The sequence below is a fragment of the Orycteropus afer genome, unplaced genomic scaffold (genome assembly GCF_000298275.1).
Source record: "Orycteropus afer afer isolate SDZICR_OR568_19922 unplaced genomic scaffold, OryAfe1.0 scaffold00265, whole genome shotgun sequence".
NCBI classification, from domain to species: domain Eukaryota; kingdom Metazoa; phylum Chordata; class Mammalia; order Tubulidentata; family Orycteropodidae; genus Orycteropus; species Orycteropus afer.
In genome coordinates, this window is record NW_006921852.1 from 2475213 (window position 1) to 2498410 (window position 23198).

Sequence of the window (23198 nt, forward strand, 5' to 3'; positions counted from 1 at the left end):
ATTTTGACTCCAAGGTTTAAGAGCTCAACAAGTAGCCAAAAGTCTACCTGGTGATCTGCTTTCAAAAGATTAGAACCTTGGAAATCCTATTGAGTAGTTCTACTCTGCATATGTGTGGTTGCCATGCAGAGTTTAGTTCTTTCTTAATGTGAGGGAGCTACTAAGTCAAGCCTTACATTTACAAGCATAATTTATGAGTGTCCTTATAGCACCTCACTATTTCTGATCTGTACTTTCTGTGTTTAACTTTTGATATTTTTTTTCTTTTTGATTCTGCACTTCTATTAAATCAAGGTTTCACATATACTTGAGAGCTTTCGATTTAGCCCTTTACCTGAGGATAAGCTTTGATGTAAAAGCTGAGCTCTTTGTGGTGTATCCCTCCCTCATACATCTGCTCCTTTTGTTTATACTTGGGCATGAAATGTGACTGATGACCCACTGAGCCATATAAAGGATCTCTGAAAAGTAGAGGAAATGACTGTGCAGGCAGGTTCCTGATGTGCTCCCCTAGATCTTGGTGGAAGCAATTCAAAACTTTCCAATCACACAACCCATAACTGATGTATTCCAGGAGGTCTGTTATCCTAGGGACTGCCTCTTGGTTCTGCTGTGGTTTGGGCTAATATGGCGTAGGTGAGGAGGCGTTGCTGTTTTTCAATGTCCTCAATTCCTGCTGCATTCTAAAAGAGGTGAGGGATATCTATTGATTGGTTGGATCCGAGAGGGGGCTTTGACAAAATGACTCCATCGGTGCTCCCAGCAGAGCCCTGTATGTTTGCCTTGTGTGGTGGCCAGGCGCACCAATCCCTGGGTGCTTTTTAATTGGAATGGCTTTTCAAACAGTTAAGTGTGATTTCACAGATTTTTTTTTTTCCCCCTTTAACTATACTCTAAGCTTTTGCTTTTTAACTAGGAAGAAGAAAGGTTTATTTCTCAATATTGAATTGTCTTTTCTGTTTGAAAACAGCACATTGACTTATAGGATGTTTTAAAGTGTACGTAAATAAGAATGGTTGACTTAATTATGTACACTAGAGTAAATTAGCAGATTATTAAAAACAAAGGAAACTCTTCTGATCCTTATTATTATAGGAAGCTGGTTCCTGGTGACTAGCAACCCTACCTTCTCCTTTTACACAAAACCTTGTCAAGTAAGTAGATTTCATTTGCCTCCCAAGCATGCAGGAATATTTTAAGAGAAAGGGCCTATTGAGAGGGCTCTTTGAAAGAAGATACAATGTCTGAGTTCTCCACCCATCCTCACTCCAGGCCTATGCCTGCCTACTATAGAAGCTGTTTCATGTGAGTCTTAGGAGTTCAAATTCTGGGAGTCTGACTCTTACTACCTGAGTCATCTTGAGCAAGTTGCTTAACCATCCTGTGCCTATTTTCATCTGTAAAATGAGAAGAATAAGACCTATCTCTTAGAGTTCTGTGATGATTAAATGAGGTACTGTAAAGAGTTTGAAAAATGCCTGGTACAGTGTTAAGTTTAACCACTGTCGGCTACCAGAATTATCCTTTAGATGGCCTCTTAGTTCTGGAGCCTCTCCCTATATGATCTCATTCTTGTGTTTCAGATCCAGATGAGGAGGCAAGAAACCATCCAGTATGTTTTTATGATTTCTCTTACTGCTTTCTTGAATATTTATATATACTATTATTAATTAAAATGTGTACAGACCATAGCATTTACAAAAAAATTTCTCTTTCATTAGAGGATTCCAGTTCCTGGCTGGAGCAAATGGTTAAGCACTAGACTAGTCACCAAAAAGTTGATGGTTCCAACCCACCCAGAAGTGGCTTAGAAGTGATTTGTGATTTGCCTTTGAAAAGCCACAGCCTTGAAATTCTATGGAGTATAGTTCTGCTCTGCACACATGAGGTCACTATGAGTAGGAATCAACTCAACAGCAACTAACAAACAATAAAAAATCCTTGTAATAAGTCTCTGGGTGATGCAAATGGTTAGTATGCTAGCTGCTAACTGAAAGGTTGAAAGTTCAAGTCTACCCAGAGGTCCCTGGGAAGAAAGGCCTGGTGATCTACTTCCAAAATACCAGCCATTGAAAAACACTGTGGGTCACAGTTTTACTCTGACACACATGGAGTCATCATGCATTGGATAGACTCATGGCTACTGGTTTTGCTCTTGAAACAGTCCTGTGAAGTTAAGAATTGGTAGGAAGTGTCTAGCTAGATAGTATGGTATGCTCATGCTCTGACACTCTTCCCGATAAAATCACTTATAATGATAAATGAGCTATAAAAGGAGACTACAAAAAATATGAAACTCAAGTAAAAAAAAGATCAATATTTTCACAAATTAGACACAAAATAGAAACACAAGGTGGGGCTAATGCCATAGAGGCACTGGGTTCTAGAAGTAGAAGCAGACAAGGGGCAGCAGGAACTTGATTTCTGAGGGGAATAGGGACTTACATGCTTTCATGTGTAACAAGGAACCTGAGCCAGGCTCATAGTTTATAACTAGGGACTGGATGGAGCATCCTGCTCAATGAAAGAAGCTAAAAAAACTCAAAGTGCTCACGATTGCTCTTTGGGGCAATGGATCATAACTGGCAGAGTGCTTAAAGGGAAAATGATCTAAGTCTCAGCCTTATCTCTTTCATAACCTGTGGTATATACAAGTACTGCTTACATTTTCCTCCTTTGAGATTTCCTGGGAGGCTTTTTTTTTTCCCCCCACATATGTTAGTGTGTGCTAGTGTTGGGGTCTGAGACTTGTGTAACTGTGTAAATGAGAAGGAAAGTCATCAGGGATATATTGCTATGTTGAGAGGTTATTGTATGAGGTGGTGCATCCTAAGGAGTGATTGTGTAAAGCTTTTGTCTCTTTGGGCTTCTGTAGAGTAAGATAAGGCTTGTAAGTATATTTACTGTTTCCTGTGTGTTATTGGGAAGATGCCATGTTTTATTTATTTATTGTGATTTGGGTGGAGATTTACAGAGCAAATTCACTTTCCATACAGCAGTTCACATATACTTTGTCTCATGTCATTGATCACAGTTTACCACAATGTAACAACTCCCCTCCCACTTTTTCTCCATAGTTACCGCTTCCCAGTGTCCATCCCTCCATACTCTCCTGCCCCCTGAGCTGTCTCCCTGGGCCTAAGCAGCCCTCCCTTCACCCATGATTATTTTCCCCAGGGCATGTGTCTACTTGAGGTAAATGTTTAACTCACATGCCTGTACTTTGTTTGGAGATGCCATGTTTGAGATTGGTAATATTCAAGTGAATATTTTTTCCATGCCTTATCCCATGTATCCCACTACCAGAGTCCATCGAAACATATGTATTCCACATACTATTTATCAAAATCTGTCATACCTAACAAAATTTTAAAAACACTCAATGATTCAGCATGTATTCCATTGTTGTTGTTGTTGTTATATGCTGTCTAGTTGGACCCAACTCATTGCGACACCTCCTTGGGTTTCCAAGGCAGTATCACTACGGAAGTAGATTGCCTCATCTTCCTTCCAAGGAGTGGCTGGTGGGTTTGAACCACCAGCCTTCTGGATAGTAGTCAAGTGCCTTAGGCACTACACTACCAGAGCTCCCATATATTCCATTAGTGAGAAGATGTTATAGGTACAAAATCTTATAAACAAAGAAAAATTTGGTAATGAAAGGGATAAGAGCTAACCCTTACCTTCCTTGTCTTTCCAGACATGGATAGGCAATATTCCTAGTATCATAGTAGGTCATTCTTTCTGGAATAGGACCCTAGTGGGTAGAGAGGGACAGAGAAGCACAGATACAGAATCACTTGAGAAGGAGAAATAAATTTCCATTGATTTTCCCTACTTGGGGAGTGTTGATAATCTTAACCTTAGCACCCATTGTTAGGCATAGTGAACATAGATAATCTTTTCAAGAAAGGTGCCTATGGAGAGTCAGTTGGAGGGAATACTGAAGGGGCTTTACATGTTTACATGCTGAACTGTGTGCGTAAACACACACAAATTGCCTCAAAATTACAAACAGTGGTAAGTCTGCGGGGGCAAGGACTCTTCAATCCTACCCTGTTGAGTTGTACAAACAAGATGATTTACACAGTATTGGCAATTAAAAGTCATTATTATTTATAAAAGATAAACAGTTAACAATAAGAACAAATTACTTATGGAAAGAAAACAATAAACAATAGGAACGGATTTGAGGTGAGCCAGTCACCTCCACCTATGAGTTCCTGGCTCAGCACCGTACCAGAGGAACCCACTGATGTTTAAAGGGACACATTCACCCTTCCCAAGTTACCCATGCCCATTTCTGTGTCACCGTGCAGGCATGTTGTGGACCAGGCGTTAGCAGGTCTCCCTCTCTCTCAGGAAGTATGTCATCAAATCAGGTTGAGTGTTGTGTGGCATGGCTGTATTCATGTTCTCTCTCTCTCTGTGGCTTTTTTTTTTTTTTGGCTCACTCTGGCCTTCTGTGCTTGCTGGTCCAGATGTTAGCCAGCAACTTTGGGACAACTCTAGGCCAATGCCAGAGTTAGGCCAGCATTTTGATAGCTCTCAAGGAAAAACTTGTATAGTATGTGTCCAAGCCTCTGCTTCATTGGCAATGCCTGCCCAGGTGCCCAGCTCCACTCTGGGAGTTGACTCTACCCAACACTGCCCATTGTCCTTTGGGCTGACTCTGTCTACTGCTGCCATCTGTTGGTCTCCTAGTTCCCTATGCTGTCATTTCTACTGCTCTGCTCTGCAGGGCTTGTCAGCATTTCTCTTGGTCTTCAGTGTTCTAACTCAGTGTTACAACCCTTGGCCTTTATTAAAGATCTTCAAGGAGTTCTTAACACAGGATTCCTAGTCCATAGGATGTCCTCCCATCCCCTCCTGGTTCTTGTAGATCAGGAAGCCCCATCTAAGGATCCATGTTCTAGGGTTTTTATAGGCTAGCCCATGTACTCCTTGTTAATTACAAGATGGGCTATCTAACCAATCTAGGTAAACCACACTGGGTAGGGCCCCCAGCCACTACCTAGGTCAACTATAGGGTTGGTAGTAATCTGACCAGTCACTTGTAAGCTGGTTATGTGGACAGTAAACCAACAAATCCCTTGCAAGGTTTCAGTGTGGCCAATCATTTTGGGAGAATTACAAACTCTAGGCCAGAAAAGCCATGTAAGAGAGAAGCCATTGTACCACACATGTTAACAGAAGGGCCAGTAGAAAGAGAATGGTAGATGGGAGAGACTGAAAGCATGCAGAACAAGATCTCAGAGAAGAAAAACCAGGGCAACATAGGTGTTTTGTTTATTCCCCCCCCCCCAATCCACAGGAGATGGCTAAAATCTTGGGAGGCCAAGAGGACTGGGATGAATTGACATGAATTTATGCCTTAGTGGGGAATCAACACCTGTAAGGAGGAAGGGCTCTGAGTGATCATGGCAGTGGGTGAAACACAGAGGGTGAAGAATAGAGCAGGTAGAAGCATAGACCTTTAAGGCCAATACATTTAAGGCCAATACATTTAAGGCCAATGCATTTAAGGCCAATGCTGGTGCAATGGCTAAAGGCAGCATGGGCCTATGGCAGGAAGAACTTATAATTATTTTGAATATATGCAGTGAATGTATGGGATTTCAAAGACAAATTTTATGGGTGGTGGGATGAGAGAAGGGATTCTAAAAAAGCTAGACTTCCTTTGTGAATAAATGGGACTTGAACTGACAAGATTTATGTACCTGGGTTTGGGTGATCGTCAAACTTTTGTTTGTGTTTGGGGGTGTATATTTATTTATATATCTGTCTCCCTCTTTTAGACTGTACATCGGGAACACATGGACTATGTCTTATCTACCATACTTGATATTTCTCGTTTACGGAAAGAATGGTGTAAATTACATCCAAGCTAATTATTCAAACTTGAAGAATTAATATAAAAGACAATGCAAAATCTGCAAATAAACCTTTGCACTTGGTATTAAATCTTTGAAAGCTTTAGTTAGGCTTTTGAATATAAGCTTATTCTTAAATTTTTTATAGAATCATATTCTCAAAGTATTATCTTCTGTTTCATTGGTATTAGAATAGCGTCAGATTTTTACTGTAAAATGGTACAACCTCTATGGAAAATGGTAGGATGCTTCCTTAAAAAGTTAGAAATAGGAATACCATTTGATTCAACAATCCTACTACTAGGTACATATCCTGAAGAAGTGAGAGCCAGGACACGAATAGATGCAAGATGCCCATATTCATCACAGCACTATTCACAATAGTGAAAAGATGGAAACAGCCTAAGTGCCCATCAACAGATGAATAGATAATCAAACTATGGTACATACACACAATGGAATACTATGCAACATTAAAGAATAATAAAGAATCTTCGAAACACCTCCTGACATGGATGAACTTGGAGGACTTTAGGCTGAGTGAAATAAGTTATTAACAGAAGGACAAACATTGTATGAGTCCATTATTATACAAAGTCAAGGAAAGATATACACAGGGAAAGAAAGTATCTTTGTTGGTTACCAGGATGGAAGGAGAGAGGAGGGACAATTTCTAAGTAGGTAAGAGACATGTATTGATTTGAGTGAAGGGAAAGGTAATATACCAAAAGCATGTGACCAGCACAATATCACTAAGGAAAAGGAGAACACAGAGAGGTGCACAAGAGATATAGAAGACAAGGGTAAATACCATTATGTACACAGTACTACATTATCATTAATCTATAAGTGGATACATAAGTAAACAGGTAAGATGATCAGGTGAATAGGAATATACCTATGACCATATATAGGTTTGGCAGATGATATTTCTACATATGTGCTTGTATGTGCTATAAACATGTCCATATATGTAATAGAGCTAAGAGGGGGCAAAGTTAAGATAACTTCTTAGCCACAACCAAACACCTTGAGGGAGTAAGTCACTGGGCCTGAGGACTTTGGACCATGGTTGCGGGGGACATTGAGCTCAATTGGAACAACATAATACACAAAAACATCCTACTTTGGTGAGTAGTAACTGAGTCTTAAAAGCTTGCAACCCTGTGTACAACAGAACAAAACACTGCCTGCTCCTGCACCATCCTTACAATACTTTCTATGCTTGAACCCATTGTTGCAGCCACTGAGTCAATCCATGTCATTGAAGGTCTTCCCCTCTTCTCTGACTCTCCACTTTACCAAGCATGATGTCCTTGTCCAGGGAATGGTCTCTTCTGACCAAAGTAGTTGAGATGAAGTCTGCCCATTCTTGCTTCTAAGGAGCATTCTGGTTGTACTTCTTCCAGGACAGATTTGTTTGTTATTCTGGCAAATACTCAATATTCTTTGCCAACATCATAATTCAAAGCCATCAATCCTTCAGTCATCCTTATTCATTAGCCAGCTTTCACTTACATATGAAGCGATTGTAAATAGTATGGCTTAGGCACACCTTAGTCCTGAAAGTGACATCTTTTCTTTTTAACACTTTAAAGAGGTCATTTGTAGCAGACTTGCCCAATGCAATACATCATTTGATTTCTTGACTGCTGTTTCCATGGGTGTTATTGTGGATCTAAGTAAAATGAAATCTTTGACAACTTCAATATTTGCTCCTTTTATTATAATATTTCTTATTGTTCTAATTGTTTTGTTGAGGTGTAATCTATACTGAAGGCTGTAGTCTTTGATCTTCCTCAGCAAGTGCTTCACTTGCTCTCAGCTTTCACCAAGCAAGATTCTTTCATTTGCATATCACAGGTTGTTAATGAGCCTTCCTCCAATCCTGATGCTGTGTTTTCCTTCATGTAGTCTTGATTCTCAGATTATTTGCTCAGCATACGGATTGAATAAGTAAGAAGACAGGATACACATCTTTCCTGATTTTAAAACACACAATGTTCCTTTGTTCTGTTCAAACAACTGCCTCTTGGTCTATATACATGTTCTCCATGAGCACAATTAAGTATCCTGGAATTCCCATTATTTTCTTATTTTCAATTTTATTCCTAATTTGTTATGATGATTCATACTAAAACAAAAATGATAGTATTCAGTATATTAAATAAGCTACAATATTTATCCTATCCCTTGCCATTTGAATGTGAATATGAATTTTAAAAATGGTTTGACAGTGTGGCAGATTGAATTGTGTCCCCCAATGGCTAGGCCATGGTTGCCAGTTTCATGTAGTTGTTCTTCATTTGATCATCTGATATAATTATCCTTCATTTTAATGAGGCAGGATGAGTGTGGGGTTTATTTTGAGTCACAGACTTACAAGAGAGCATGACTCAAGTCATACATTTACTCAAGTCACACCCTTATTTAAGTCACACTGTTACTCATGTCACAATCTTGCTTGAGTCATACCTTTTATTTCGTAAGAGACAGAAGGACAGAAAAGTAAACAGAGAGAAGAGGAACTTTACAACCACCAAGAAAGAAGAGCTGGGAGCAGAGTGTATCTTTTGACCTGGGATTCCTGGACTGAGAACCTCCTAGACCCAGGGGAAGATGGATGCCAAAACACATGGAGATTTTGAAAGAACCAGGAAGCATAAACTGAAGAGTCAAGAACCTTCCTCCAGAGCTGAAACAGAGAAAAAGCATTCCACTCAAGGCAGCACCCTGACTTTGGACTACTAGCATCATAAACTGGAAAAAATAAATCTGTTTGTTAAAGCCATCCACCTGTGGTACTTCTGTTACAGCAGCACAGACAGATATCTCAGTATGAATTATATTGGCCATAATTTTAAATAAAACCAAACTCACTGCCATCAAGTTGATCCTGACTCTTAGTGAACCCTCCTTGGGTTCCGAGGCACCATCTCTACGGAAATAGATTGCCTAACCTTTCTTCCAATGAGTGGCTGGTGGATTTGAACCACCAGGCTTCTGGCTAGCAGTCAAATGCCTTAGGCACTATGCTATCAGAGCTTCTGACTTTATAAACTCCTTGAATTTAATACATGAAACAAGTGGGTGATCAGGGTATTCTATAGGTTATGGGGAAAAATATATATATGGTAGCCACCCTCCAATATGGTCCCCAGTAGTCTTCACATTCTAGTATTCACAACTTGTGTAGTTCTCTCCCATATTGAATAGGGCTAAGCTATGTAGCTAAGACAATGTGAAATGACAGTGTGTGAGTTTTGAGGTAATGTTGTAAGAGACTTGGCTGGATCTCTCTTGGATTATTTACCTTGGGAAAAGTCAGCTACTGTGTTGTAATGACACTCAAGAAACACTATGGAGTGGCCCAGGTAATGAAGCACTAAGGCCTCCTGCCTACAACCATCACTAACTTTCCAAGTGGAGAGAGAACCACCTCGGAAGTAGATCCTCCAGTCCCAGCCAAGTCTTCACATTACTACATCTCCATCTGACATCTTGACTGCAACTTCATATAACACCCTGAGCAGGAACTACACAGCAAGTGGAATTCACCTGAATTCTTGACCCACAGAAACTGTGTGAGATAATAAATGTTTATTGTTTCAGGGCACTAAGTTTTAGGGTAATCTGTTACACAGCAATAGATAACTAATTTGACGTTGTTGTTGTTGTTATATGCCGTCGAGTCGGCCCCGACTCATAGCAACCCCTCCTTGGGTTTCCGAGGCAGTATCGCTATGGAAGTAGGATTGCCCAACCTTCCTTCCGAGGGGTGGCATTATCAGGGAAAATTTCTATTTCTTCTTTGCTCTTCCAATTAAATTATCACTGCTTGCTGATATTGCTGGAATCCTTAAAACCACAAGATTTGATACTATCATGAGGGATTTGTTCAGAGAGAGTTCCTGCTATTGTTCTGAGGCCAAAGCAGGGATAGAGGAGAAAAATATAAAAACAAACCAATAATATGAACAAACATCAAACAAAAACACTTTTTACTGTTACTGAGCCAGTAATTGTGAGGTGTATATGTGGTGGTGTGGCTTTCAAGCTATAATTTCCATTTCATTTTCTCAAGAAACAATGCTAGAAATGATACACCTCCTGTCTTTCAAATCCATTGCTATTGTTGTTGTTATATGCCGTCGAGTTGGACCTGACTCATAGTGATCGCTCCTTGGGTTTCTGATGCGGTATCACTATGGATGTAGATTGCCCAACCTTCCTTCCGAGGAGTGGCAGGTGGATATGAACCACCAGCCTTCTGGTTAGCAGTCAAGTGCCTTAGGCATTATGCTACCAGAGCTCCCTTCAAATCCATACAGTAATTAAAATAATATCAATGTATGGGGACAAAATACTAAATAGTAGAACAGGATACAAACTTCTGTTTATACCATTGTTCCTTTGTGAGAACTCTCAGGACTTGACCAGTTACTTAGCATTCTGGATAACTTAACATTATCCTTTGAAACACAACTTATTTTTAAGTTGGGGCTTGCCTTTAAGTTATTATCAGCTTTAGTTTGGTGATCCTAGCTGTTTAAAAAATAAAGTATTACCCCATTCTTAATTATTCCATGTCCAGATGATGCTTCCAACTTTATGGCAGTCCCAAAAAGTCCGCTGCCATTGAGTCAATTCTGACTCACAGTGACCCTCTAGGACAGAGTAGAACTGCTCCTTCAGCTTTCCAAGGCTGCACATCTTTATGGAAGCATACTGCCTCATCTTTCTCCCGTGGAACAGCTGGTGATTTTGTACCACTGACCTTTTTATTAGCAGCCAGATGCTTTAACCACTGTGCCACTAGTGCTCCTTTCACATGGCAGTAGAATATTACAAAGTTACAAATCAAGAAGACTTCGCCTTGGCTTGTCACATTCTAGTTTGAGAAATGACATCTCTCTTAGGATAAGCTCGGTTATATGGTAGTAACAAATAACCCCCCAAGTCTCAGCATCTTAAAGAAAATAAAAGCTCTTATTCCTGCTACATGTCCATTGTAGGTTGACTGCAGTTGTGTTCTATGTCATCTTCACTCCAGGACTCAGGCTACTAGAAAAGCCTTTCACTTGAAAATTGCCAATTATTGTAGAAGCAGGAAAGATAGAGTGGCAAAGCATGCTTCTAGTTAGAAATAATACCTCCCTACATTCCTTTGGCCAGAGCTAGTCATATAATACCACTGAATTCAACAGGGTGAGGGTATTTAATCCCCTCACAGAAAAGCAGCACATTTTTGTGAATAATTGTACAATCTGCCTAAGCATCAAAAATGTTACATTTTTCTTGGGATGAATATTTTAAAGCTGAGAGTCAGAAATTATACTTACATAAATTTATTATCAGAACCATGGTGGGAAAAACTCATGCTCTGCAAAATACATTTGTACTCTGTTGTGAAGCAATTCCCTCAAGCATGGTTATGGGAGCGCTGTTATTCCCTACTGCTTGTCTGCATCTGCTCCTTTCAGTGCTCTCCTCCTGCCCTGGTGTCAGAGTGAACTTGCCAGTTTCCCTTCTTGAACACTGCAGGGCAGCAGTACCAATATGTCTTTGCCAGTGAGGCCACTGGGCCTTGTTGGTCTCTGTCCCTTTGTTGTGACCCAGCTCTCCCCATAAGCAATGAAGATAAATAACACTGGTTTAACGTAAAACAGTCTATTTGTCATGTGGTACTTTTTTTCCTGTAAGGAATCTCTGTTCACAAATGGAAGCAACTGTTTTTTTTTTTCCCTTTTAATATACATTCTCCATAAGGGTAGTGAAAGACTACCTGACAGATTACTTAGCTGTGGTACTCCCAGGACTTGGCAAGTTACTTAGTTTACACTTCGTTTGTGATAGGTCCGTACTAGCTCTGAGCTATTCATACTTTATGTGGGAAGCAATAACATGGAAAACTCAAAACATAATTTATATTTATAACTTTCAAGTGACTTTTGTTTTCAGTACATTTACTTCCTTAACAAAATTTACTAGTGCTAAAATTAGTTTGTCTTCCCAGAGGAGGCTATGTGCTATTGTAGGTACAAGTCTTGTCCATGAAAAATTTTTGGGTGGACAGGTTTTCCTCAGTCCTCCCCCGCCCCAAGGGTCAGAGATAGCCTATTTAGAATCACTCCTTGTGATAATCCACCATGTATGCTGTGGATTCTTTCTGTGTAGACATCAACCCCACAAAATGTTCTCTTCCAGACTCTCAGAACCTTGTTCTAGGATCTGCTGGTTGGTCAAACAAATCCATGTAAATATGATAATGGATTAATATATTTTTCCTCCAATGTACCACATTTACTTTTGAGCATAGATTTTCTAAAGACTGTGCCTTAACCTACATCAGTACAAAAGTGGAAAATTTATCAGGGATCAACTTTGCATGGGAATGTAGTTATTAGCATTTATGGGTTGATTTGTTCACATTTCCAATAAAATCCAATATTTCCATTCATTCATCCTTGATTTGTTGAATGCCAAATATGGGTCATATAATAGATAAATAAAGAAACTAATGGTCTTTTTGCTCACCAGAGGATTGTAACCAAGTGTGCCAGCAGATACATAAAGAAATAAAGCAACTAAATAGTTCCCATCATGGCGGTATGAATTAAGTACTATAGAAGCACTGAGAGGGAATATCTTACTGCATCTGGAGAAGTCTGTAAGACTTTCTAAGATAGGTAGTGTTGTTGAGCTTAGTCTTGAGGGATGGTAAGAGTTGTATAAATGAAAAAGAGAGTGAGCAGAGGAAGCAGTCTAGGCAGAGGGGTGCTAGGTGAGGATATGGTATGCTTTCTCAGGGAACTGCAAGTAGTCTGTCTTGGCTGGAGCTCAGTAGATGGATGGGGGAGGGAGTTGGGGTATGAGATTAGAAAGGCAGTGACCAGATGGAGATGGAAAGCAACTAGAGCATTTTGGATGTGATAGTGATTTGTGCTTTATAAAGATTGCCATTGCAATTATATAAAATTGGCCTCAGATTAAAAGAAAAATCACCAACCTTATAAAGTCCTAAAATAAACCAAACATCTGCAATAACCAATCCTCAATGAAATTAATTTAACTTTGAGTTAATAGCTAGCATTTACTTGATGTTTGCTATGAACAAGCCCTATAACTTAAATCTTCTCATTTAATGCTTATAAGAACTGTGTGTGTGTGTGTGTGTGTATAAACAAAACTCACTGCTATGGAGTCGGATCCAACTCTTAGCGACCCCTCTTTGGGTTTCCGAGGTGGTATCACTACGGAAGTAGATTGCCCAACCTTCCTTCCGAGGAGTGGCTGATGGGTTTGAATTGCCAGCCTTCTGGTTAGCAGTCAAATGCCTTAGGCACTATGTCACCAGAGCTCTGTGTAGGGTAGGTAAAATTATTATGCCCATCTTATAGTGGAGAAATACTATAAATATTATGCCCACAGAAGTTAAGTAATTTGCTATATAAACTAGAAAGTGCTAGAACTAAGGATTACAATTAAAGTCTAATTGAACGCAAAGCTGATGCTCTTGACACATCCCATTTTTTTTCCTCTCCTTTCAGGATATATGCTTACAATACAAGCTGGGAAATGTATCTATAGATATACTTCTTTAAAGAAAGTTTTTGTTTTTTTTTTTTTCCTGGTTCAATGTTCTATCCAGAGCTCTAGGTTAGGGATCAAACTTTAGACTTAAATGGGATGGGAAAAATAACCCAGAAGTAATGGAGGTGGAGTAAGCTCAAGACTTATGATAATAATAATCATTGCTGAGAATAACTCATATACAAGTAGAAGAATGAAGGTAAGAGAGATGACAGAGAATGTAATCTGTTGGCAGAGCCAGAAAGTATACAGATAGGTATAGAATAATGGCACAAATTATGATGAAAAGTTAAAAAGTTCCCCATAGTGTTTAATTGACAGGTACTGCTCTCAATTGAGTGAGAAAAGGAGAGGTAAAAGAATGTGATAAATAGGGGACTCAGTATCCCAGAGTGTTATGGGTAGGTCCTATTCAATTTTTATTTGCTTACACATTGCTAGTTTTCCAGTACGAAAATGTCATTAAATTTTCTACTGCCAATAAAATATTTAATGCCTGCTCAAACACCTTCTTGAGAATGATATTTATCTAACATATTGAAAAATTATTTTAATTTCAGAAAATCTTTCAGTTTTCTCTGTCAAACTGTCATTGCTTAAGATAATAAAACAATGAACATTTATCATTTACTCCATGTGTTTCTAAACATCTTTCAAGCCACTGTGAAAAATGTATTAATATTTCTTTTATAATGAAGCTTTGTGTACACTTCAATCTGTAGTGAGGTCCAACTATGCTGAGGAAATATGGGGAAAGACTTACACTTTATGACTCCATTGGAGATAGATGTCCAACTCACCATTCTACCTGATACTGAAGTGGAGAAGATGACCAGAATTAACTGACATGGGTTGAACAGAGTTCACTCTGGGGAAAAGAAGACTATGTCAAGGCTCATCTGTGCCACTGTATTGCAAAAGCAGGCATAGATAATACACAAGTGAATGGACCTGCTTGTGTTTCAATAAAACATTTCAAAAACAGATGGCAAGCTGGATTTAGCCCGAAGACCATAGTTTTCTGGCTACAGGTTTATTGAATTTGTTCAGTTGGTGGTTTGGAACCCTAGAAGATAAGACTAAGGTCAATACTGTAGGTTGGTCTCATTCTTCTACTTGGAATCCCATTCACAGTTTTAGTTATATGCTACATGGAACAAATTGAATGTATTCGGTTCTAACCTCTCTTGGTCAGAATTTCATGGCTGATGGAATGTTATACTTATGGAAAAATTCTCCAGAAGCCCAGACAATAAAGAACTGAGATGTGGTTAGTGTTGCAATACAGTGCTCTAAGGGTTTGTTATATTTCTACACAACCTACAAGCAGAGGCATTGGCTGACTTAGTTCTGAACTATGTTCAAGGATATTTGTATAATGAACAGCATTGGAAGATAAATATTATCCTCCTCTGGAGCAAAGGGTAGGTTTGCTTACTGTTCAGAGTAATAAAAATAAGGTTTGAAAAGACCAGCTAGGCTTACTGTGTATTATATCTCTAAATTTGGGCTTCTTCTTCCTTAACAGCTCACTGTGTGTGCAAGCATGACTGGCTCTCTTCATTTTGCCCTTGGGAATTGAGGTTTGGGGATACCATGCAAATGCTGATACTTTAGCTATTGCTGTTGTATGCAGGAGTCTTGTGGCTTCCAACAATATCCATGAAACTCTGTGGCCTAAAGGAGCTCTGGTGTCATAGTGGTTAAGGTGTTCAGTTGCTAACCAAAAGGTTGGAAGTTTGTACCCACCAGCTGCTCTATGGTAGAAAGATGAAGCAGTCTGCTTCCTTAAGGATTTACAGCCTTGAAAGCCCTTTGGGGCAATTCTGTTCTGTTCCATAGAGTCACTATGAATTGGAATTGACTCAATGGCAGTAGGGTTTGGGGATGGTAGGCTAACCTGTTAACTTGCATCTAGAGTAAAATCTCAGATCTTTCATGGTTCTTGACATTACCATAAACAAACTTTAAAAAAGGCCAAATTCAAACCTCATATGAGCACTTATACACCAATTGATCATGTTTAACTGACAAATTAAACCTTTTAACACTAGCTTTTAAAGGAATTAACTTAAATGTGTTTTGGCCAGAATCAAAGACTTCTCATTCCATGTAGTTGTGTCCCAGTGTTGACAAATGGTAGGAAAGGAATATCTGAGTTGTGATTGAATGGAAAGAGCAGAGACTAGGAGGCAGCTGTCACAAACATAGTTCTGTGATCTTGAACTTGATTAGGATTTGTTGTTGCTGTTGTTATGTGCCATCGAGTTGGACTGACTCATAGCGACCCCTCCTTGAGTTTCTGAAGTGATATCACTATGAAAGTAGATTGCCCAACCTTCCTTCTGAGGAGTGGCTGGTGGGTTTGAACCACCAGCCTTCTGGTTAGCAGTCAAGGCACTATGCTACCAGAGATAGGCTTTAGGCATTTCATTTGCAAAACAAGGGGGTTAGGCAAGATTGTTTCTGTGATGCTTCTCGTTCTCAGTTTGCATTATTATCGGTCTTCTCTGAGAAGGCTTTTTCCTTTTTTCCTGGGCCAGCTTTACTATAGGCTTGAAATACCAGAGTCTTTACATACAGATAGGGATTGCTTTCATGCATACTGTTTCCTGGATCTTTTTTATTTCCTCCCAAAATATGTGTCAACTCAAAAGTTTTCTGTCAATCTGCAAAATATAACAAGTATAAGCTCTTTTTTCTTATTATTTTTTATGTCATAAATTAAGCTTTGTGAAAGTGCTGTTACCATGGTGATACCCACTAAATAAATGTAAAGGAATAGAATTTTCCCTTTTAAATATAAATTGTGCATTCATAATATATCAAATATACACTATATTCATTGGCTTCTTTAGAATCAGAAACACTGGAAAATAATGCAAAATTTATCATGGTTTCTTCCTTAAAGAGAGCAAGAACTAATGACAGGAAATGTTTTGAAATATATAATAAAATATATGCAGATTAAAAAAAAAAGTGTTTGTGAATCTAAGGAATCTAAGGAGCTCTGGTAGTGCAGTGCCTAAGGCATTTAACTGTTAACCAGAAGGTTGGTGGAGCGGTGCAAACCCACCAGTCACTGCATGGTAGGAAGATGGGGCAGTCTACTTCCATAGAGATACCACCTTGGAAACCCAGTGGGGTCTCTGTGAGTTGGCATCAACTGAATGGCAGTGGACTTTTTTTTTTTTTTTTTTTAAACTATATAGTGGTGGGAAAAGTGTGCAATGTATACTATCAGAAATGTATTATTATAATTTAATCTTACATTTATGGCCCAAGACACATCTAAAGAAGATAATTTGTTTTAGTTCTTCCTTTTTATAGTCTGCTTTATCAGAATAGAGTTTATTTCCTCTTTGAAAAGATAACTGAATAGAAATGATGATAATTCTAAAGGTGCATGTGACTTAGGATGCTGTTCAACATTTTTTATAAAATATCTTTTATCTAGTACAGTTTAAGATAGCACTGGAAGTACTTGATTATAGACATGATAATAGCATAAATGGTTTTTCTTATTTATTTTTGATGAGAATGAATTAGCAACTAATGACAGTACCCTGAAATTGTTTTTAAATTTTAATAAAGGAAATAAATTGTCTATTAAAAGAGTGATAATAAGATATAAACCAAAATCCAAAAAACCAAACTCAATGCCATCTAGCAGATTCTGACTCATAGCTACCCCCTTTGAGTTTCCCAGGAGGTAAATATTTATCGAAATAGATTGCCCTGTTTTCCTTCTGAGAAGCAGCTGGTGGATTTGAACAGCCAACCTTCTGGTTAGCAGTCACATGCCTTAGGCATCCTGCCACCAGAGCTCCAATAATAAGCTATAAACAAAACCAAACTCACTGCTGTCGAGTTGGTGGTATCACTAAATAAGTAGATTGCCCGACCTTTCTTCCAAGGAGTGGCTGGTGAGTTTGAACCACCAGCTTTCTCATTAGCAGTCAAATACCTTAAGCACTATGCTACCAGAGCTCTTATAATAAGCTATGTTGTTGTTGTTATGTGCTGTGGGGTCAGACCAACTCATAGTGATACCTCCTTGGGTTTCCAAGGCTGTATCACTATAGAAGTAGAATGCCCAACCTTCCTTCCCAGGAGTGGCTGGTGTGTTTGAACTACCAGTCTTCTGGTTAGCAGTCAAGTCCCTTAGACACTACGCCACCAGAACTCCCCATAATAAGCTATAGTATATTAAAAATACAGAGAATATTATTTGTTTAAAAAATTCTTAAGAGTCATGGGATAATTTTTAATGCTGGCAGAAAGGATATGGCAAAGTACTACTCCAACTTTTGCTGTTGTTAAGTCAGTGTTGGGGGTATGGTAGGAAACATCTCTACTCCTGATGTTTCCTTCCTTGTGGAGGGAGTTTACTAGCCTAAGACTCCTGTTCTTTCTCTACTCCGTTACTCCCTCTTAGAAAGGAGTGACTTGAAATGACCCGTAAATTCAGACGGATAATTGAACATATGAAGCCCTTTTCTATTCCCTTTCTCTTGGGCAGCTAGCTGTCCTCAGGAAAGAGACGTACTACCCCCTTTGGTTTTACAGTATGATGAAATCCAGTGTTATCAATGACTGGGCTGTTTTTGTTATCGTGGATTAGACTATGACTCATGATGACCTTATACATGTTGTTATTAGGTCCCAAAGAGTCAATTCTGACTCGCAGTGATCCTAGTACAGAGTAGAACTGCCCCATAGAATTTCCTAGGCTGTGAATATATTATAGACTGCCAAAAGAAAGAATACATTTGTCTTGGAAGAGTACAACCAGAATGTTCTGTAGAAGCAAGGATGGTGAGACTTTGTCTCATGTACTTTGGACAAGTTATCAGGAGGGACCAGTCCCTGGAAAAGGATATCATCCTTGCAAAATTGGAGGGTCAGTGAAAAAGAGGAAGACCCTCAAGAAGATGGATTGACACAGTTGCTGCAACAATGGGCTCAAACATGGAAACAATGGTGAGGATGATGCAGGACCAAGCAGTGTTTTATTTTGTTGTACATAGGGTGGGTCACAACAACCCTGTGTCACTTAACAGCAATAACAATCTCTACTGGAGCAGATCACCAGATCTTTTCTCCTGTGGAGCTGCTGGATGGGTTTGAACTGCTGACCTTTAGGTTAGCAGCTGCACACTTAACAATTGTACCACCAGGGCTCCTTGGCTATTGCATAAGTCTGTCTAATTCTGTGAATCAGTATTATGGAGCCCCAAAACTTGTAGATTTAAGTACGGTTTTAATCATATTCTATAATATCAGCATTGTCATAGTAATAAAAGTATTGTTTTCATTTTCAGAGCTTGTTATTGCAGCAGACCATATTCCAGCGTGACCAATGCAATATATTTGATTTTTTTCCCCCCTCTTAAACTCTAGTAGTTAAAATAACTATTTAATGACAATTTAACCTCATTAGTCTGGGCAATTCTATTCCCTTGGTTTATTTATTAATTTCCTTTTAATTTGATTCAGGTTTTCAATTCCTTCTTTTTTTTGGTGAGTACTCATTCTAATGTACTTTATGTATGTCCTTGAATATGTACCCTTACAAGGTATCATTTATTGTATGCATTTTAAAATTTACATAAATGTTATTTATGATGAATAATGTAACCTTCCATTTTTTATATTTTTTGTTTTTTGCTCAATGTTGCTACATAGATATACTTAGAGAATTGCTTCTTTACAGATCATTTGAAATTTTGATAGATTCGGCTTCAAGACATTGGGGGCATATCTGAACATTGATGTGTGAACAGAAATAAAGTACTCTGCAGTGTCTCATGTGAGGGCATGAATACCATGGTAAGGGGGCATATGGTTTTGTTTGTTGTGTATCCTTTAAGTGGTAGATATAACAAAATTAAGCTGCAGGTGAGGTAGGTGAGTCTGAACTCAGTTCTAGAGACAGGTAGTTTCAATTTTGGAAAGGCTGGCGAGTTAGATAGGGAACCTTTTGTGCTTGTTAGTTGCTGTCCATCCAGTAGGTGCTGACTTGTGGTGACCTTATGTATAACAGAAAACGTAAGGTTCTGAGCCATCTTCATGATTGCTGCTGTGTTAGAGTCCATTTTTGTGGTTATTGTGTTGATTCAAATCATTGGAGTTTTCCCTTGCTTTTGCTGACATGATGTCCTTTTCCAGTGATTAGTTTTTCCTCATAATATGTTCAGAGTAAGCTAGCCAAGGTCTCTCTGTCCATGCGTCCAAGGAACAACCTGGTTGGATTTCTTCTAAGACTGTTTTTTTTTTCCCCAATAGTTCATGGTGTATTAATATTTTTCATCAACACCACAATTTAAATGCATCACATTTTCTTCTGTCTTCCTTTTTCATTGTCCACCTGTTGCATAGTGAATAAAGGGAGGGAAATAGAAACTCTTAAGTGAGAGTTGGGAAATAGACACAGAGGATTAAATTATTAGAGTAGAAGGAATGAACCAGGAACTGAGCTTGAAAAATTTTTTTCCACCCATTTAAAGCCTCTGATTGACACATGAAAGGAACAACACAGAACTTAGTCACTTTCTGTGGTACCTGTGGAACATGGACTTGAAAAATGGCTATTAGATCAGAACTAGAAATAAAATCCTAAGACCTTGTGACAGACAGTTTATATTTCAAAAATAACCTCTGTTGATTGAGTAGCTACTTCATTTTATGTACTTCATATGTATAATCATGGACTCTCATTAGAGAGTGCCTAAGTGCCTAAGTCAATGCCTAAGGCATCTGATGGCAAACCAGAAGGTGGTGGTTCAAACTCACCAGCTACTCCATGGAAGGAAGACGAGGTAATCTACTTCTGTAAAGATTTACCACCTCAGAAACCCAGTGGGGACCATTATGAGTTGGAATCAACTCAATGGTAGTGGGTTTTGGGGTTTTGGGTTATGTATAATCACACTTAATCCTTATAAAAATTCTGTGGGGAAGGTACAGTCTTCTCATTTTATAGCTGAGGAGGTTGAGGACATACCATTATTAGAATCAAATCCATGGTTTAAAAGAAGGTTTATTTCTGTTAAAAACTCATGTTCTTTCCACTATTCCATGCTGACTTTTTGTTTGAAGGAGAGAGCTCTCAGTGAGTTCCTGTAGTTAGAATGTTCCCCCCCCCCCAAAAAAAAAAAAAACCTCACCACTGTCAAATCAAGTCTGACTCATAGTGACCCCTCATTGGGTTTCCGAGGCGGTATCACTACAGAAATAGATTGCCCAACCTTCTTTCCGAGGAGTGGCTGGTGGGTTTGAACCACCAGCCTTCTGGTTAACAATTAAAAGCCTTAAACACTAGGCCACCAGAGCTCCCAGTTAGAGTACTAAAAAAACAAACCAACCCCAAACTCATTGCCATCAAGTTGATTCTGATTCATAGCCACCCCCGTTGGGTTTCCAAGGCTATAAATCTTTACCTAAGCATACTGCCTCATTTTTCTTCTGCAGAGTGGCTGGTGGGTTCAAACCACTGACCTTTTGGTTAGCAGCCAGTGCCCACACTACCAGAGCTCCTTACTGGTGTGCAATTCAGAAGCAAACAGAATGGCTTGGAGACAAGGACAGTGAAAAATGGAGAGGCAGGACAGGACCACGTTGGAGATAAATAACCATGTAATAACTTGGCACACAATGAGAGTTCAGTAACTGCTGAATAAATATTTGTTAAATGAAGCAAAATTAGAATCACATTTGTGTACCATTTCTAATTTATTGTGTTTATATAGACTCCCTGCTACTTAAACAAAAGCAAGTCTTTTCTGTTGTATGCTATTAGTTTTGTTAACCATTTAAAGAACAGGTAAACAGACAGACCATCTCTTTAGATATTTTTGAGGAGCAATACCTGAATCAGATGTATTCAGCTAACAATCATAGTCACTAAGCTATGGCCTCCACTGAGCAGCTAGTAAAGCAACCCTTTATGAAATGGAGCCAAAAAGAGCTTATGTATTACTTTTAGTGGTCAAGTGTTCCATTATTCTCATATGAGTTGAAACTGGAATGTTTCCAAATTATCTAATAGTCAAATTATTCCTGTTATGTGTTTTGCATCTACTTTTTCTTCCCATTTTCCTTTCTTAATGCTCTCATTTATTTTCTTCTTTCCTCTATTTTTCTCTTAATTAGCAAGTTAATGATGAATTTTACTAAATGTATCACTGAGACTCTAAGAGGAAGATTTAAAAGTTATTTCCATTTTACAAAAGGAGTATAATCATTACACAAGTGGAACAAGAGGACACATATATTTAATTAAATTACATATATTTAATGAAATTATACATTGAACACTAATACAAGCTTATGCATATGATATCTGGGGAGGGGAGAGAACTTAAGTTAGGATATTATGGATTTTGTTCTACTAGTGGAAATGAAATAGCCCTGCCTGTTTTCCTCCTCTCGAAGGCTTTTATCAGACTTTTTTTTTAAATGCACCAAAAGAAGCAAAGATCTTTCTGAAAGTTAACTGCTTGTCCTGTTCTTTCCAAATGGAATAGGAAGTCTGATGAAACTATTTGATGAAAAATTAAGCTTTATGTAAGTCAGAGTAATGGTCCATATTAACTGAAATGGAGGGTTTCAAACCTGTATGTTGGCAATGTTATAAACTCTAGTGAAAAATATTAGATGTTTAACTTTTAATTAATTAAGAAATACAGGTTAGGTGGTGGTGGTGTTCTTAGGTGCTATTGAGTCAGTTCCAACTCATAGTGACCCTTTATATAATAGAACAAAACACTACCTGGTCCTGCACCATTCTCAAGATTGTTGCCATGCTTGAGCCCATGGTCACAGCTACTGTGTCAATCCATCTTGTTGAGATTCTTCTCCTTTTTCACTGACTGTCTTCTTTACCAAGCATCCTATCTTTCTCCAATAAATGGTCCCCTCTAACAACATGACCAAAGTATGAGAGATACAATCTGGCCATTTTTTGTCTAAGAAGCATTTGGATTGTACTTCCTCTGAGATGGGTTTGTTTATTCTTCTAGCAGTCCATGTATATTCAGTATTCTTTGCCAACACCATAATTCAAATGCCTCAATTCTTTGTTCTTCCGTATTCATTATTCAGCTCTTACATGCATATGAGGCTATTGAAAATACCATGGCTTGGATCAGCCACACCTTACTCTTCAAAGTGACATCTGTGATCTTTAACACTTTAAAAAGATCTTTTGCAGCAGATTTTCCCGATACAATACATCATTTGATTCCCTAACTGCTGCTTCTATGTGCATTGATTATGTTGTTGTTATGTGCCGTTGAGTCCGTCCTGACTCATAGCGACCCCTCCTTGGGTTTCTGAGGCAGTATCACTACAGAAGTAGAATTGCCCAACTTTCCTTCTGAGGAGTGGCTGGTGAGTTTGAACTGCCAGCCTTCTGGTTAGCAGTCAAGTGCCTTAGGCACTATGCTACCAGAGCTGCATTGATTATAGATCCAAGCAAAATGAAATCATTAGCAGTTTTCATCTTTTCTCCATTTGTCTTGATGTTGCTTATTGGCCCAGTTGTGAGGATTTTTGTTTTCTTTATGTTGAGGTGTAATAAATATTGAAAGCTGTAGTCTTTGATCTTCTTCAGTAAGTGCTTCAAGTCTTTTTCACTTTCTGCACAAAGTTGTGCCATCTGCATGTCTCAGGTTGTTAATGAGTATTTCTCCAATTCTGATGCTGCGTTCTTCTTCATATAGTGGAGCT